Below are 16,217 nucleotides of genomic sequence, written 5' to 3' on the forward strand. Positions count from 1 at the left end.
GAAGGCGGAGAGAGCTCGAGTCTCGCTCGGCTGCAGGGTAGGTTCTGTGTCGTGCGTGCGCTGTGGTAGGAAACTTCGTGCAGCCGCCCCGGTCCCCCACGGGCTGCATGCTGGGGTCCGGGGCTGTGTCAGGCGGCCAGCAGCGCCCCAGGAGAGTCTCGGGGCCGATCTGCTGTAGGGGCCACCCTGAGAGGGGTACTGTCACGTCGGAGGCCAGCAGAAGAGATTTCTAGGAGAGCCCGCCCAGCCGCACCCCTAACTTGGAGCTGAGAACGTGTACAACAGGAGCCCTTAGCAGGCGGGCTGCGCCACGGAGGGAGTGGTGTCGCGCCCAGAGGAAGGCTCTTTTTCTTCGAAAGACAGCAGTGGGGAGTCGGGGGACCTGAAAAGGGGGACACTCCAGCGGCTGGGCCCTGGCGCCCTCAGGACACCTGACTAGTCGGCCCACAGTTGTGGATGCCCTCCCTTCCCCCCAGCCCCGTGGCTATGGAGTCTGTTGTGAGTTGCTGTGACAACAGGAGCTGCCAAGAGGGGCTTGCACACACCTTGCCTTGTCTCCGTGTGCTCAGCTGGGAATGATGGGGGGTGGGGTGAGGAAGACAAGAAAATCCAACCTCCTCCGCCCTCCTTCCCCAAAAGAAGTGGGAGGAAGGCACAACTATGTAAGAATATAGCAGTAGAGCCTACTGTTAGCTATGCAGTTTCCATCTCCACCGGTATCAAACATCTCAACTGAGAAGCAATGTCAATATTTAGACTTGGACAAGCCAGAAAGTTAGAAGGGAGCGTCAAGCGCACGGTTTTGACTTGGCTTTGCACGTCAGCACACAAGCTGTGCCTTTGGAGCTGACTATACACATTTGCTGAGGGGTGGGGGGAGTGGATCCTGAAGGTTGATACAGACACAAAGACACCCAGGTCTGGGAAACTGTAGGAAATTAAGACAGGAGAAGTCGCCCTGACTAAACTCTCCTGTTGGGCAGCCCTGTTGAACTTTAGCTAGATGCTCAGCTTGCGGTTCCTTGGGTTTGGGCCTCCCCAACCCCACACAAGTGGAGCTCCACAACTTGGGGCTGTGCAACTGGGGCTGTGCTCCCCATTCTATGGAAAGCATGTGCTAAACTGCAGTGTCAATAGTGAGTTATCTGTGGCTTTCACCTCTGTATAAGACCTCTCAGTATCAGCAAATAGTGAAAAGTCAACAGGCTGATAAATGTATTTACAAGATGCCTAAAAGAGGCAGTGGTTGCTAGAAAATAAACAGAAGTTCTTTTCAGTATAAATAACATCTGCAGGTGGAATGGGCAGTAAATTATTACATTAAACAAGGTTTCCTGTGACATTCCTGGATTATATTTGGACATACTAATGGGAAAGATATTCAGCCAGTTGATCCCAGTATGGAAGGCTTTGAAAGAATTAGGAACGAAGCGGTAAAATCACGGTCAGTATTCTTCTGAATGTGCCCATTGTTATTTTTCAAGATTTTGAAAATAGTGTACATTTTAAGTACACTGGGTGTGTGTGGTCATGGAGATAGAAATAGAAACACATGGAAGAGTTTGATGTTATTGGCTTAACAATACAACTTATTAATTACACAAATATAATAGGAAAAATTGAAACTGTTTGGTCTTTTAGTTATGATTATATTGTCCAAAAATACCATTTTGGCTGACAAGCATGCCCACTTCTATGACTTCTGTATTATAAAAGGCCTGTGACATTTTCATTGTTCCCATCCATCAATTCAAGGCCGAGTGCTTTTCTTTATATTATTCCAAAATGCTCAGAAATATATTTTCACAAATGCTACGAAATGTTAACCAAGCTATTTCAAGATGTATTTGAACCAAAGAAATGTCACTTTTCTGCTGGCACTTAGCAAAAGTAAAGTGGATTTTGCCCATTCTTGGGGGAGCAGTGTACGTTGAAAATTGAAGTAACCCTCCACGTGCTCCTGACAAACAGTATTTGTAAAGTCTTTCTCTCCTTTGTGTAGGTGAACCCAGCAGAGAGCAGGGTGTTCTCTTCTTCACTTCCAGCAAGCCAGGTCAGTGTCTTTGCACAAAGCCATGACAACAGTTGATGATATCCTACGTGTCATTCTGAGGTTGCGTGTCAGAGCGAGTTTCATAGTCAGTTGTTGGAACTCATTTTTGGTATTTTTGTGCTCAATTAGGATCTCCATAAATTCAATAACTGTTATGAGTATTTTATTTACTCTGTGAGTAAAATGGTGCCAAAAGGAAGCTTGAGTCATTTTATCCTTTCTAAGACTTCATTAATGCTGGGACTCAACGTGGTGAAGGACAGTTGAGGACACTGGGGATCTGGGTGCTCAGTAATTGAGGTTTCACTTCTGTCCTAATCTTAGCACTCTGGAGTTGGATGAAATTTGATATAACGACAGTTGACATATATTGAGCACGAACTAAGGTTCGGGTGATGTGCTTTCAGTGTAAATTTATGTGCCTTTTCTGTAAATTTATGTTTTCATTCTGCCTCCCCCCCGAAAAAAAAAAATCTATGTGAGACGAAACCACTCTCTTGATCACCAGCCAAACTGCAGTTGAGGAGCTGGAAGTTCAGAGAGATTGTGTTTAATTCTAATGTCTAGTTGACGGCACAAATAACATTTTTTTGAAAGTCCAGTCTTATTCTAAGATGTACATTCCTACTTGGAAAATTCTTCTCCAACAAGGAAGCTGGATCAGAGAAAGGTTAAATGATTTGTGTAAGATAACTTGGGAATTGTGGCTCCTACAGTAACATTCTATGGCCCAGCTGTTGTGAAAGAATAAATTTCATTCTCTTAAGTAAAAACAGTGAAGTAATAAGTATCCACATACACTCTCTGGCATGACACAGTTAAAGGTGAGAAAGTTTTTCTGTCATGAGACCTCTGGCTTTAAGAATTTTACAAACAGATTTTAAAAGGCAAGATACTAAACATTCAAGTACAGAAAATTAGAGGATAAATCTAGACTGTACACGTTATATGGCTGAGTTGAGAGACAGAGGTACATTTAGGAAAAGTTCAGCATTTCCCAGTGTGTTGGATTACTTTGCAATTCCACGTATACATGGAAAAAACTCCAAGCACATTTTTTCTTTGGATAGATGATAAATGAGTGAGAGTTTGGAGAAAGACAGAATATAAAAATTTTAACCCAATGGGAAGAGATTATTCCGTCATGCAGAACCACCAGATTATAGTATCCCAAACTCAGACAAAAGAAGCATAATAATCCCGTGGGCTATTTGATCAGCACAGCATCTTTGAGAAAGACCTTTGTCCTGAAACTTAGAATTACAGGGCTCCTTTTGTAACCTCAGTTTGTCTGAAAAGTACTACATAAATATATTTTGGTATATAATAGTTGCATCCTAAACAAAGTCCTCGAAATAGCCAATATCTAAAGGTTAAAGAGAATATTTTCAGTTTGTGTCTGAACCAATAGCCTCCTCTTACCTTCTCACTTCTCCCTGGGCTTTTTTTTTTTTTTTTTTTTTTTTTTTTTTTATGTAACAGTTATTAATCCTTCTTAGGGATTTTTATATAGGTGTAATAAAAATGAAATAAGGAACAAACCTACTATAAAAACCTTTAAATATCATCTTTTTAATGGACTGATTACCCCAATTTAAGCTAATAGCTCTAGAAGCTTAATTAGCTGAGAGCTATTTTTAAGCATTTAAGGGGTTGTTATAGGCTGTCCTATAAAACGCTATCCTACAAAAAGTTGTTATACAGTAGATTATTACAGAAAAGATCATATTGCATAAGAACACTATTATTATTGGGAAGATCCTATTACAGCCCAAGACCTTACCATCAAGTTATATATTGTTAGTTGTGATAATGGTAGGCCATAAAAATATCAGTATAACAACTATAAGACTACAATTTATTTAAAGCAGTAAAATTATACTGTAGATTACTTAATGTCAGAGCAAAAAGAAATCTTGGAATTAGCATAGTATCTGTAATAATAATCATTTAATTAGCAATCAATCATTTGCTTTTTTGAGCTTCAGAAGGCTTTGTTTAATGTGTTTGACTTGTCTCTTTAAAAATGGCTAGAGATGTTTGAAATTTTGCTGGCTTTCCTTGGTGAGTTTACTTGTAGAAGACTAATTTTTTTAAACCTTCTTATTGGCTTTTCCTTTAGAAAACTAATAGTTCAACCTCTTTCTATGAAGACCTCCCTCTGACTTCACATAATTAAGTTTACACAACATAGGTCTTTGAATTTTGTCCTGTGTTCACTTTCTCTTTTCCAGTCACACTTCCCGCCATCCTCATCTCACCAAAGCAAAACCAGGAAAGAAGAGGAAAAATAAATCCCAAAAAGTATATAGAGGAAAGGGCAGGTATTGGGAGAGTACGTGACTACGCGGGGTGGGCGAGGCACGAGGCAGCCAGTTCGTTGGATGAGATGCTTACAGATTGGTTATTTATTTGTATTTTTTTTTGTTTATAAACAAAGCCACTCCCTCTTCTGCTTGGGACTTTCTGTTTCTTGTGCACACGGGGCAGAAACTGGGAAATAAACACATTGAAAATGCAGGGGAGACTTGAGAGCCATTCTTTCCAAATGTTCAGGACTTCCTGTCTTCAAATGCTCCCTCCAGTTTCATCATCAAATACATCAGCTTACCTCTCATCAGGTTTTATTCACTAAAGGGTGAATTAGCAAATTTTATAGAGAAAGAAGTGCTGATTACATTTCTCTACTCTGCAACTGAGTTTACTTATTGTACAGACACAGGTTAACAGCCAGTTCCCAGTATCAATGAGATTATGATCTCAGGCTTCATCCCAAGACGGCCCGAGAAGGGTCAGTGTATGGGGCGCTGTGTTCTGAAGAAAAGGGCTATTCTGTCTCAACACCTGGGAAAATCAGTGAAGTTTCTCCTGAGAGCAACCATGTCTTTATACTGCTGGAGTTCTCTTCATCATCCATTTCTGGACGTGCTTTTGAATTGTTATCCATCTGGGATCCAAACCCCTGAGGACCCCTGCACTAACAACAACCAGAGCTTCTTACTCTCCCCTCTGGGTGCCAGGCACTTTATTGCATTACAGCTAATATTCATTATCAATTATAACTTTACAGAAGCAAACATGAAACTCAGAGAGGCCAAGCTAAAGAGCTAGTAGAAAGCAGGGCTTGAATTTGCACCCAGGTCTGTCTAAAAAAACTTGAATATTCGTTTCCTGTGTGTGTGTGTGTGTGTGTGTGTGTGTTATAAAAAAACTCTCAGAAAAGCATATACTTTAAACCATTTCATTTCAGATTACTCTTGCAGAAGTTAAATAATTATTCTGTGCATTTATTTTTTGGAGATATATACAGAGCAGTCTTGCCCCATACAAACGTGTTTAAATATTCAGATCATTTCTAACGTATTATGACAAATTCAGTATTAAAACAGTTGACTTGGTAGAGTTGAATGATAGAGCTAATGGTACTTGGTTGAGCCTCACATAGATAATAAAATACTGGCACCGAGGGAGCTCTGTAACTTGACCACTCTCATGGTTAATAACTGACATCGCCTGATCCCAGGTTTCCACATCCCAGCCAGGGCTCCCTTCTGTTACATAACACGCTCTGAAGAGGGTAAAGTCTTCTAAACCCTCCAAATTAACCACAGTTACAATTAGCAAGTCCAAAATGTATTCATTACCAAAAGCATGTCCAAAAAGGTGTGTTAAGAGGGTTCCAGCAGTGTGAAGCCATGCTATTAGGAGAAACCTTACTTACCTTCACCAATGACAAGACAGGACAGTCCTTTTCTGGAGAGCATGCACTTTGATCCCTTCCCAGCTGAATCAGTACGACGATCTACCAGGAGTTTTATTTTTTGTTTTTTGGTACGGGGGATCGAACTCAGGCCCTTGTGCTTCCAAGGGAGGCACCAGAACCACTGAGCTAAATCCCCAGCCTATGGGAGGTTTTTAATATTGTTTGAGCTCTGCTTTTTATTAGCTGTATGCTTTGGGCAAAATGCTGCTTTGGACCTCACTTTCCTCATCTGTAAGTGGGAAGAGTATTGCCTCCCTCAGGGGATTTGAGGTTATGAAATCATCTTTGAAGCACATAGTAGGTTAGTTCTTTCTTGGCCTTCTCAGAGTATCTCAAAGGAAAGTATTTCAACATGTCTGGGTAGTCATAACACGTTACGGTGGAGTCATTGGATTCTGCTATGGAAGGAATGGTTGTAGGAATGTTTTTCCTTGTGTTGCTCTGGGTACTAGCAGCCCAGTCAAATTCCATTTGTTTTCCTCACTCTCTAGGGTGGGCCGTGGTTTACTTGAATTTTTCTGTTGTTTCAGTTTTTCCTGCAAACTAATACATAGCTCCTGTTGGAGATTTGTGCCTCTCACTTTCTTCCAGACTCTGTTGAAGCATCCCAACATGTTTTTCACTTAAACCTTTACATTTCAAAATAACAATTGTGCTTTCTGTCCAATAGCTGAGAAATATTTCTAGAGGATATTATTGCTAGTAGGAAACTTTCGCTTTCCATTTGAAAGTACGTGAGACTTGCTACCTTTATTTTGATGAACTGCAGAACTGAGTACTGGGGATATGCTGTCTTGTCCTTGTGTCATGTGCTGCTGACTGATGTTGACAGAGAAAGCATAAACACTACAATTTCCCCCTTCACCCTCAGCACTTGATAGCTACCCCGGCCTAAATTACACCTCTGGGAAGTGTTTCATCACACTCCTCTCCCCAGCTGCTGCGCTTTGTCATGTGCCACTTGCTGCCCTGCTTTGGACTTTTGGAACAAGTCGTTGGCAACCTTTCCCGACCATCGCATATACAGAGGAAAGCTGCTATTGTGGGGTTTTGTTTTGTTTTTTTTTTCTTACTTGCACCTGTTTTTCTTTCTATTAATAACAAGTGGCTTTGAATAGACTTTATTCTCTTGGTGGCACAGTTTCCCTTTTAAGTATTTGGCAAATGTATATTAGAAGACATACGTTCTTGTCTTTGAGGTTCCAGGTAGCTGCTGCATGTTTTCCCCAGGGCTGTGAAGTGGCCAGCCGTGGCTAGATGCTTAAACTCAATTGCTACATGATCCCTAACCTTCCTACTAATCTCACATGTTTTATGTAAGTTTCAGTTCTTGCCAAGGAGTCACTTTTTATTTTTATTTTTTTATTTTGGGGGATACCGGGGATCAATCTTGTACTTGCAAGGCAGGTGCGGTGCCACTGAGCTAAATCCCCTGCCGAAGGGGTTCCTTATTTTGAAAGCAATGTTCAGATGTTATTAATGTGCTGACAAGAATGGACATCTCATTAGAAGGAAACAAATTTCTGATTTGGGAATCCTGTAGTGAGGCCTAAAATGATGCATTTCTAGCATGTCCCCATTGGTCCTAGGGCTGCACCATCTGGACTGAAGTTCTCAGGCAGAGCCACTGCGGGATCTAATGCTGAAACTTATGCCATATAGGCCGTAATTAGACTCTCACTTTATACTGTTTGCTTGTTTCTTAACTCATAGCAGAGTAGTAGACTTTTAAACGCAGAAGGAGTTATAGCTAGTGGTGCTGGCAAATCAACCCACTCTGGCAGGAGAAAGAAGAACGCACATATGTGCATAAATATATTAATTATAAACACTACTAGGGGTTGGGGGCTCTGATCAGTGGCAGAGTACATGTTTAGCATGCACAAGGCCCTCAGTTCAATGCCTACCCTCTAAACAGATAAATAAATGCTACTGATGTAATTGCATAGAACAAAATTTGCAAATAATAATAAAATATAAATTATTCCTTATTGTAAATTCCACATTGCCAGTCGAGTCTCACGGAACGCTTTTGTTGTTGTTGCCGTCATTTTTTGTTTTTTGGTTGTTGTTTTTTTATTGGAGGTTGGTACCAGGATTGAACTCAGGACCTTGTGTTTGTGAGGCAGGTGCTTCAGCACTGAGCTAAATCCCCAGCCCTGCTTTTGCTGGGTTTGCCAAACTCTTCTTTCTATATACAGCCAACATATGGTACAATTAAGGAAAACTAGTTCCCATGTAAGTGTTGGGTGATGTTTTCTTTTATGTTGATGAGTAAGATGAAAGTGAAACAACAAAGACATATGTCAGCATTGTACCTATTCATCAATGACATGAATGAATTTTTTACTGAAATGCTTGGTAGTTTTAACTTTCTGAGAGGCTATTTCTTCAAATGTACAGTTCATAATGTAATGACTACACATACTATACACTTTTAACTTTATTCTTCATTATTAACATTTTTAATTTTTTTTTTCTTAATTCTAGACAAACAGCAGAGCCATAAAGCAATCCCTGCTATGTAGTAGTGACTGGTTTCTGTGGTGTAAATGATCATCCTATCTCTTGACTGTCTCCTCTCCTTTCCTCCTCTTGTAACAGGACAAAGGCCACTAATTCTTTCATGCGAGTGCATGTTTAGTTTTGTAAGCCACGAAGCCCAGTGCTTCCAGCATTAGTTTGTTCTGACTCTTTTCCATACAGGTTGCTCACTTTCTCCCTTATCAAAACATCTACATTTAGGGACCAGATATTTAGCTCAGTGGTTCTGCCCCCTGCCTCGCCAGTGCAAGGACCTGAATTCGATCCCCAGTACAAAGAAAAAAACAACAAAAAAAACCCCTACATTTAGGCAGCCTAAAGAGGAATAAGATTTGACTTCATATCAATAAGCATTGGAGGGAAAAATTCTAGACACAGAACCAAAGGCTAAATTGACAGCTGCTTATTGAGCCCCCTGGAAAGAGACTTCAAGTAAGGAAAATGGTTTTCCTTCATGTGTATCAAACAGAATTCCATACTGAACTTTTGGAATATTTCACACTCTAGTATTTCTAAACTCTTTATTTAAATACTGGAGACCCTCTCTAACAATACCACTGAAGTCTCTCAAAGTTTTGATAGATGTCTACAGATCACAGACAAGTTTACACTTGATGCATTTTTGCAAGCTTTACGTATCTGTATAACTAGCAGCTAGATCAGTAACCAGAATACCACCAGCGCTCTGCTTCTGGTTAGCATCACACTGCACACTCACAGTGTGTTTGAAACATCCTGAATGCTGTGCCCAAGGGTAAGTCCTTCATTTACAGAATTTGATTTTTCACTGAACCATTACTTTATTTGACTGCAGTATCACCCATGTAGCTAAAAATGTATGGAAGTCTGTCCTTCCGGTAAAGATTATGATATTTATGTATGAATGTATATTCATATTGGTATGTTGGTGGTTTTGAGGTACATAACTATGTATATGACATGCACACCAAAATATGTTGAACTACTTTCTTTTTAATGAATGTAAAAGCTGAATTACACTATATTATTGACCCAAGCCTAAAACATCTTAACTATAATTGATTTCTACAGAATATTTCATGTGCTCTGTTTCCATTTCTTAAAATTGTTCATTTCAGTTACCATAAGTGTTTCCTCTGAGTACTCAGAATGTCAAAGTGAAGAATTTTTCTTTCTGCTTAAAATAGAACTATATGCATTTGTCCTGGATATCTTTGATGTCTTTTTATTTAGTTCAAGTTCTGTGTCTGATACTCAGCAAAACACCAGTTACAGTCCTGTATGTGTATGTGTGTGTATGTAATTTTTTTTAAAAGCTTGAGTCAGAAAACAAATGTTTAGCAGGCACAGCATGCTTTAAAAATGTAAGATTTTGAAAAAACAAATTTCACATCATCAAAAATCATTTATTGGGGCTGGGGATTTAGCTCAGTAGTTCCACCGCCTGCCTCACAAGTGCAAGGACCCAAATTCAATCCCTGGTACAAAAAAAAAAATTATTATTATTGGACTGTATAGGCATACTCTTAGTAGAATTAATAGTGGTTATACTTTTGTAGCCATTACTTAAAAAAAACTATTTTCTCATGATAGAAGTAATACATCTAAGAATATTATTTAGCCATAAAGAGTAATGAAGTACTGATACTTACTGCAACATGAATGAACTTGAAAATGTTATGCTCAGTGGAAGCAGACAAATACAGAAGGCACAGATTGTCTGACTCCATATTTGTGAAGCCTTCAGCATACCATACACAAACCCATAGAAAGTAGATTCGTGTTTGCCAGAGCTAGGAGAAAATAGGGATAGGGAGTGACTGCTGATAGGTCCGTGGTTTCTTTGTGAGAATGTGGAAATATTCTAGACTTACATCATGAGGATGGTTGCCCAACTGTGTGAATATAAAAAGAAAAAACAGGCATTGAACTGTATAGTTTAAATGAGTGAGTTTTATAGCCTGTGAATTCTGTCTGGGTTTCTCTGTTTTTTTGTTTTTTTGTTTTAGGGCTACACATGTACGTTGTAGAAAATTTGGAGACTAAAGAAAAGCAGACAAAGTAGAAAAAACATGTTATTGCCCCATCATTCAGCAGCAAGCACTACTGCTATTTACTATATTTCCCTCCAGTTTATTTTAAGTAAGCACATATTAATACCCAGCCCTCCTCCCTTACAAAAGAGTGCATCTCAGGGAAGATCCATTTAGTTGGAGCTGGGGAGTAATGGGTGAAAACGCAAGTCAAGCAGACAGCAGTGGCTAGGTTAGCCCTATAAAAAGGGACGAAGAACCTCAGGAGGAAATGCTGGGGCCGGAAAGGCAGGACAGACTTGAGTGGTTGCCATTAAAGGTGGAATCCTGCAGGTTGCACTACAGAGACTTTTCAGGAGTTTTGCCACAAGATGTGAGATAAATTATGTAAACCCTAACCTCACTATTCTTAAGTACCCACTGTGTTTTCATGACTTTGAGAGCGTCATGTTTGTGTTTCTTTTAGCTATGTCACTGTGCTAAAATGGTGCTGCAGGTGAGGGCATGAGGAAGCCCAGTTTTATTCAGGTTATACAGATTTATTTTTTGTAGTTGCTGTCAACGTATATTTCAAGTTGCTATTCTGCACTTTCTCCCTAGTATTTCTCTATATTATTGCACAGTCATTGAAAATATAGTTTTAATAATGGTCTTAATAGATCAGACTTACCGAGTATTCTCTGAGAACTCTCAGTGGCTTGACTATTTTACAAGCATGATGTAATTTAACCTTCACAACAACCCACTGAAGGAGGTAATTATCCCCAGTTTAAGATGAAATAGAGGCTTAGATTAAGTGATGCACCTACGGTTATACAGCCAGTACTTTATTGCCCTACTTATCATAGATTTAGGTTGTTTTGTGATAAATACATTGACTTCTAAAGCATTTTCTATTCATAATGCTGTTTCCTTAAGTGGCTACCTATATCAAAATTATTTTTTAAATTTTTAAGGGTTGAGATTTTTAGATGTTTTCCTAAAACTTTTTCTTTTAATTTTTGTCATTAATGTCTTTGTGGCCAGAGAATTTGGTTGGTACAATTTATGCTTTGGAGGATATTTGCCGTTACGTCCAGTATGTGGTAAGCTTTTGTAAATGTGCAAAGGAAAACTTGAAAGAAGGTACACTGTTTTAATCAATTTTAAAACATATGGTATATCTATTAATTCAACCCTATTGTGGTATATCTATTAATTCAAACCTTCATTTTCACTTTCTTAATCTGGAATTGATATACTCTGATTTTTCACAACATATGTTTCAGTTGTTTTGTTTTGTTTTTTAGACAACATCTCACCATGTAGTTCATTCTGACCTTGAGCTCATTACATAGCCCAGGCTGGCCTCAAACTTACGGTGATCCTCCTGCCTCAGCCTCCTGAGTGCTGGGATTACAGGCATGTGCCACCACATGCCTGTGTTTCAGCTGTTTTTATGAACTTTTCCTTATACTTCTAAAGTGTTCTTCATGCTTATTATATGCCTTTTGGTCAGCAGAGATTCATTATTGCTGTTTTTACTGAATTGCTTTTTTTTTTTCACCTTCCAGATTATCTTTTATAATTTTCTCACAATTTTGTCACCAAATTTAAAATAACTATGTAGACTGATCTTATATTTTCAGTTTGTTCTGCTTTTCCCTGTGCTTTAAGCTATAGCACCTTTCAAAAATATTCAGTTATCGCTGAGTGTTTTAGGTAGTATCTTTAAACAATTTAATTTCTTAAGAAAATCTGTGTTTTTGCTCCTGGACTCTCTGATATCTAGGAATAGCTTCGTGTTGCCATCACATAAATACCAATTTAACCAAATACCAAAATTTGCCCTTATGTCCCTTTTTCAAGGCTCTTTATGTGCTTTTATTTATTTTTAAAATTTATTTATTTATTTTGGTTTTTTGAGACAGGGTCTCACTATAGTTAAGACTGACCTGGAACTCACTATGTAGCCCAGGATGGTCTTGAACTCACGGTGATCCTCCTGCCTCAGCCTCCCATGTGCTGGGATTACAGGCATGCGCAACCACGCCCGAATTCATGTGCTTTTAAAATGATCTCAAATGGTATATTTGTGAAGTTTGTGATGGTGTGAATTGTTATTTCTTTACAAGGTATTTTTCAATGTTTTGATAAGATGCTGATATGATTCTTAAGTAGTTTTTCCCATTATATTTAAGCATTTTACTGAAGAAATTGTATAGATTGGAGTCTTCCTTTCTTTTTCTCGTTTTTCTCCTGCTCATTCTCCTGCCCCACCTCTTTTTTTGCAGTGGAAAGATTTTGTTCTTTGGTTACTGTTTTTTCTTCAAAAATACTCCCCACGTAGAAGATGGCATGTTAACAACCAGCCCATTTATTTTCTTCCATCACATCATCCTCAGAGGTCCTTTGTGGCTATGTTTTGAGAAAATTTCTCATGTTTGACCTATACCTCACTAATTAATTTCACTACATCTTTTCGTCTGCTGTTTACTGTTTTCAGGATGATTTTTATTTTGACAACCTTACATTTCATTTATATTTGGCCTTTCCTTTCTTTTGTCCTATTGCTTATATAACCTTCTCTGCTATTAGTTTATATGTGTGTGTAGATATATATGTGTGTGTAGATATTATATGTAGAGATGTGCATATATATGTCTGTAGATATATATATATATATATATGTAGAGAGAGATACATGCACCACCTTCTTTTACATAGATAAAATTTTTAAAATGTTTTTCTCCTGCTGTTTCGTACAGCAAATTACTGCAGTGGAAGACTTTTCCACTATGCCTTTGGGTGCTTCCTTGTCCTTTTATACATAGATAATTTTTAAAATGTTTTTCTCCTGCTGTTTCGTACAGCAAATTACTGCAGTGGAAGACTTTTCCACTATGCCTTTGGGTGCTTCCTTGTCCTTTTGTATGCTTCAGAGTCTCTAATAGACCATAGAATGGTCTTGCTTACTCCACCTGTTTAAAGGAGCAACCATACTGGCCAAGGATTGAGGTATCACCCTAATGCTTGGCTACCCATAGGCTGCATCAGAACTGAGGCAGGCGCTATAATAGTCATAGGACATCACCGGGTTCCAGAGCAGCCAAGTCGAGCTAATCAGTATGTCGTGGTGGGAGGAACCTCTACGGGTGAGATAAGGATGGCAGTGAAGAATGTCATGAGCTCAGAATTGTTCGCTCTTAGGAATTGCATGTCTCTCACGTCCTGCCACGCCCCCATGCACTAACCCCACAGGATCAGTCACTTCTGTCCAAGTGTCAGAAGTGCAAGGGAACCAGATGCATCAGCACCCGCCTATAATCCCAGCTACTTGGGAAACTGAGGCAAGACAGTCAAGCTTAATTCAGGAACCCTAGATTTAAAGAGGGCTGGAGATGTAGCTCAGTGGTAGAGCACTTACCCAGTATGCATGGCTTTGATGCCTAGTACTGTACCAAAACAAAACAAAAAACCTGAAAAGACGTGGTTGTGCAGGCTGAGGGAATAAAAAACAGAATAGAAAGAATCTTTTCCATACTCTGTTCTCTACTTCTGGGAGTCAGAGGGATTACCCCATGTTGATGAAAGCATGCTCATAGGCATCTGTGGTGAAGAGCACACTGTTTATTTCCTGGGTTAGTTCTTTCTGCATGGAAAGTGGGCATTCTGCTGGTCCTTTGGCTCCAAGGAAGTGAACTGGACAGAAATCTTTACAATTACAGTATGGTTATTTCTTATCCTTGGTTGTGGTGCTGTTATGGAGTTTTCTATCTGTCTAGAATCAAGCTAATGTCAGTGACATACTGGTTTGGGGGAGGGGCCAAGTCATCTGTGCTTTCATTGCTGTCTTGCTTTGAAGTTCATCTAAGTGAATTTTATGACATGGCTCTTTTAGGCATATAATGAACTCCTCTCAAGACTCACTTTCCTATCAGTTATAAACTATTCTCCATTGGTGGTTTCTTCGTGCACCTCCCCTTTCTCTTTTCTAGCTAAGTGGTGACTCACTAAAATGGGTTGGGAATCCCTTGAATCAGAATGTTAAAGTCTAAAAGTAGATGAGAACTCTTGGGTACCCTTGTATGTAAATATTATTAGGATTCATAAATTGGTTCTAGGCACTACAGCAGAGTAAATGATCACATCCTCTTAATTCTCTAAGTCAGATCAGGCCTTGGCCCCACTGCCTGCATTTCCCCCTTGCTCCCACCTTCCCATTGGTGGATGGGCCTAGTCCCTGGTCCCTGGTGGTTCCCATGGTTACTGATGTTCTTCGCGCCGGGGAGCACTGGTTGGTGCAGTGCCATCTGTTGAGCGCTGCTCTCAAGATGGACCACCCAGATGGCCCTCCTCAAGGGCCTCCTCTCACCAATCAGAAGCTTAGCCACATACCACTGCTCTTGAGGCCACAGGGCTTAATCAGTCACCAAAGAGAGCTGCATGCAAGGACTCTGCCAGCCCCTGGTGCAAGGTTCCCTAAGGAAGGTGAAGAGGCTGCACTTTTGTATTTGATGTAAACATTTTACTGAAAGCTACACATGGGCAAGGCACTGTGAAAATACTTAAGGATTTGAAGATGAATGTGTTTCTATTGTCAAAAATTTATGAGTCTCATGAGGTAGAAGCAAAATGTACAGAAATATAATTATCTGTCTTAAAAGTTTCCATTGGATATATGCCCTAGAAGACGGCATAAAGGGTGTTTTAAGTGCATCTTCCTCCAAAATGGAAGTTGAATCTTGTCTGCCTCTCTCCACTGTGCTATTTCCACCCAGGTCAAAGCTAACACCATCCTTCCTCTCCTGGGAAGAGGGAAGGAAACTTGGAAACTTGGAAACTTACCACCGTCCTCGTATCCTTGCTCAGTTTCTCTCATAACATATTCTCAACCATGCCTTGGTGCTATTGGTGACCCTTTTGCAAAGCAAATCAGCACCTGTTACTCCTCTTCTTAAACTTCAGTGGCTTCTCACTGCATTTGGAATAAAATCCCAACTCCTGACCTTGAACATAAAGGCCATGCGTGACCTGACTTCTGCCTGACTTTCTAACCTTTCTGCTCATCAGCTTCTGGCCTTCTGCTCGCACTGCCTTGTCCCTGGACCCTTCTCATTCTTTGGGGAGCAGGAAGATAGGTCTCCTCACAGATACACCTCCTTTGTCTGCCCTGCCAGCCTCCTACCCCAGTGATTTTTCTCTCATTGCGTTGTACCCTTGTGTTTTGTTTTTTGTTTCAGGGCCTTACCAAATTTTGTTGTTGTGTATTTGTCTGTTTAGCTGTTTCTGTCCCCTGATTTTGAAGTCCATGAGGGCAAGCCCTACACCTGGCCTCTTTGTGGCTAGACAGGGGATACATCTAGCATTGAGTAAGGTACTCAGCATGTATTTCTTTAAGTCTGCCTGGCTCCCAAAGAGGAAAACAATTTCAGAATGTGGAGAAGGGAATGAAAAAGGACATTTGAGCAAAAGACATGAGAGAAGCAAGATTGTCAGAGGGGAGCTTAACATGGTGTACTTGAAGAAAGTTGACCAGTGTGTCTAGACTGTAGCACATAGTTTACTTATGATGGTTTTGGAATCTACCCTGGAATGTTTATGCACCTCTTAGGTTTTTGATCTGCCCTTTACTTTTTTTCAATTAGGACAGTATTTATTAAAAGCAGTGGAAGCAGAAAAGAAACTTATTTTCTATTCCTGGCTCACCTCCCCCACTGACCTTGATTTTTGAAAAGCAAAGAGCATGACCTTGCATGGATCCCATTATCACAGGGCTCTTGGAGAGGATCAACAGTGAGTGCTTTATCATTATCAGAAATTGGCTTTGTGTTATTTGCATCCCTGTACTGTACAGTGCCCTTTC

General features: G+C 39.9%; 1 protein-coding gene across 10 annotated transcripts in view; it reads left to right on the plus strand.

The window, feature by feature from the left end:
* The window catches only part of Rhobtb1 (Rho related BTB domain containing 1), a 120,977-nt gene that overhangs the window by 54,902 nt on the left and 49,858 nt on the right, over positions 1-16,217 (plus strand). For 5 of the 10 annotated variants that reach the window (XM_010645680.3, XM_010645666.3, XM_010602874.3 and 2 more), the window contains one exon: positions 2,003-2,053. The exons of 3 other annotated variants lie outside the window; for them this stretch is intronic. The gene's annotated coding sequence lies outside the window, so the exon portion shown is untranslated. Of the gene's footprint in view, positions 38-1,279; positions 1,445-2,002; positions 2,054-16,217 lie in introns of those variants that run through there. 2 more of the 10 variants (XM_010602886.3, XM_010602903.3) reach the window with 2 other exon arrangements.

This window comes from Fukomys damarensis, unplaced genomic scaffold (genome assembly GCF_012274545.1).
Source record: "Fukomys damarensis isolate Sample0158 unplaced genomic scaffold, DMR_v1.0_HiC HiC_scaffold_20, whole genome shotgun sequence".
Taxonomy (NCBI): domain Eukaryota; kingdom Metazoa; phylum Chordata; class Mammalia; order Rodentia; family Bathyergidae; genus Fukomys; species Fukomys damarensis.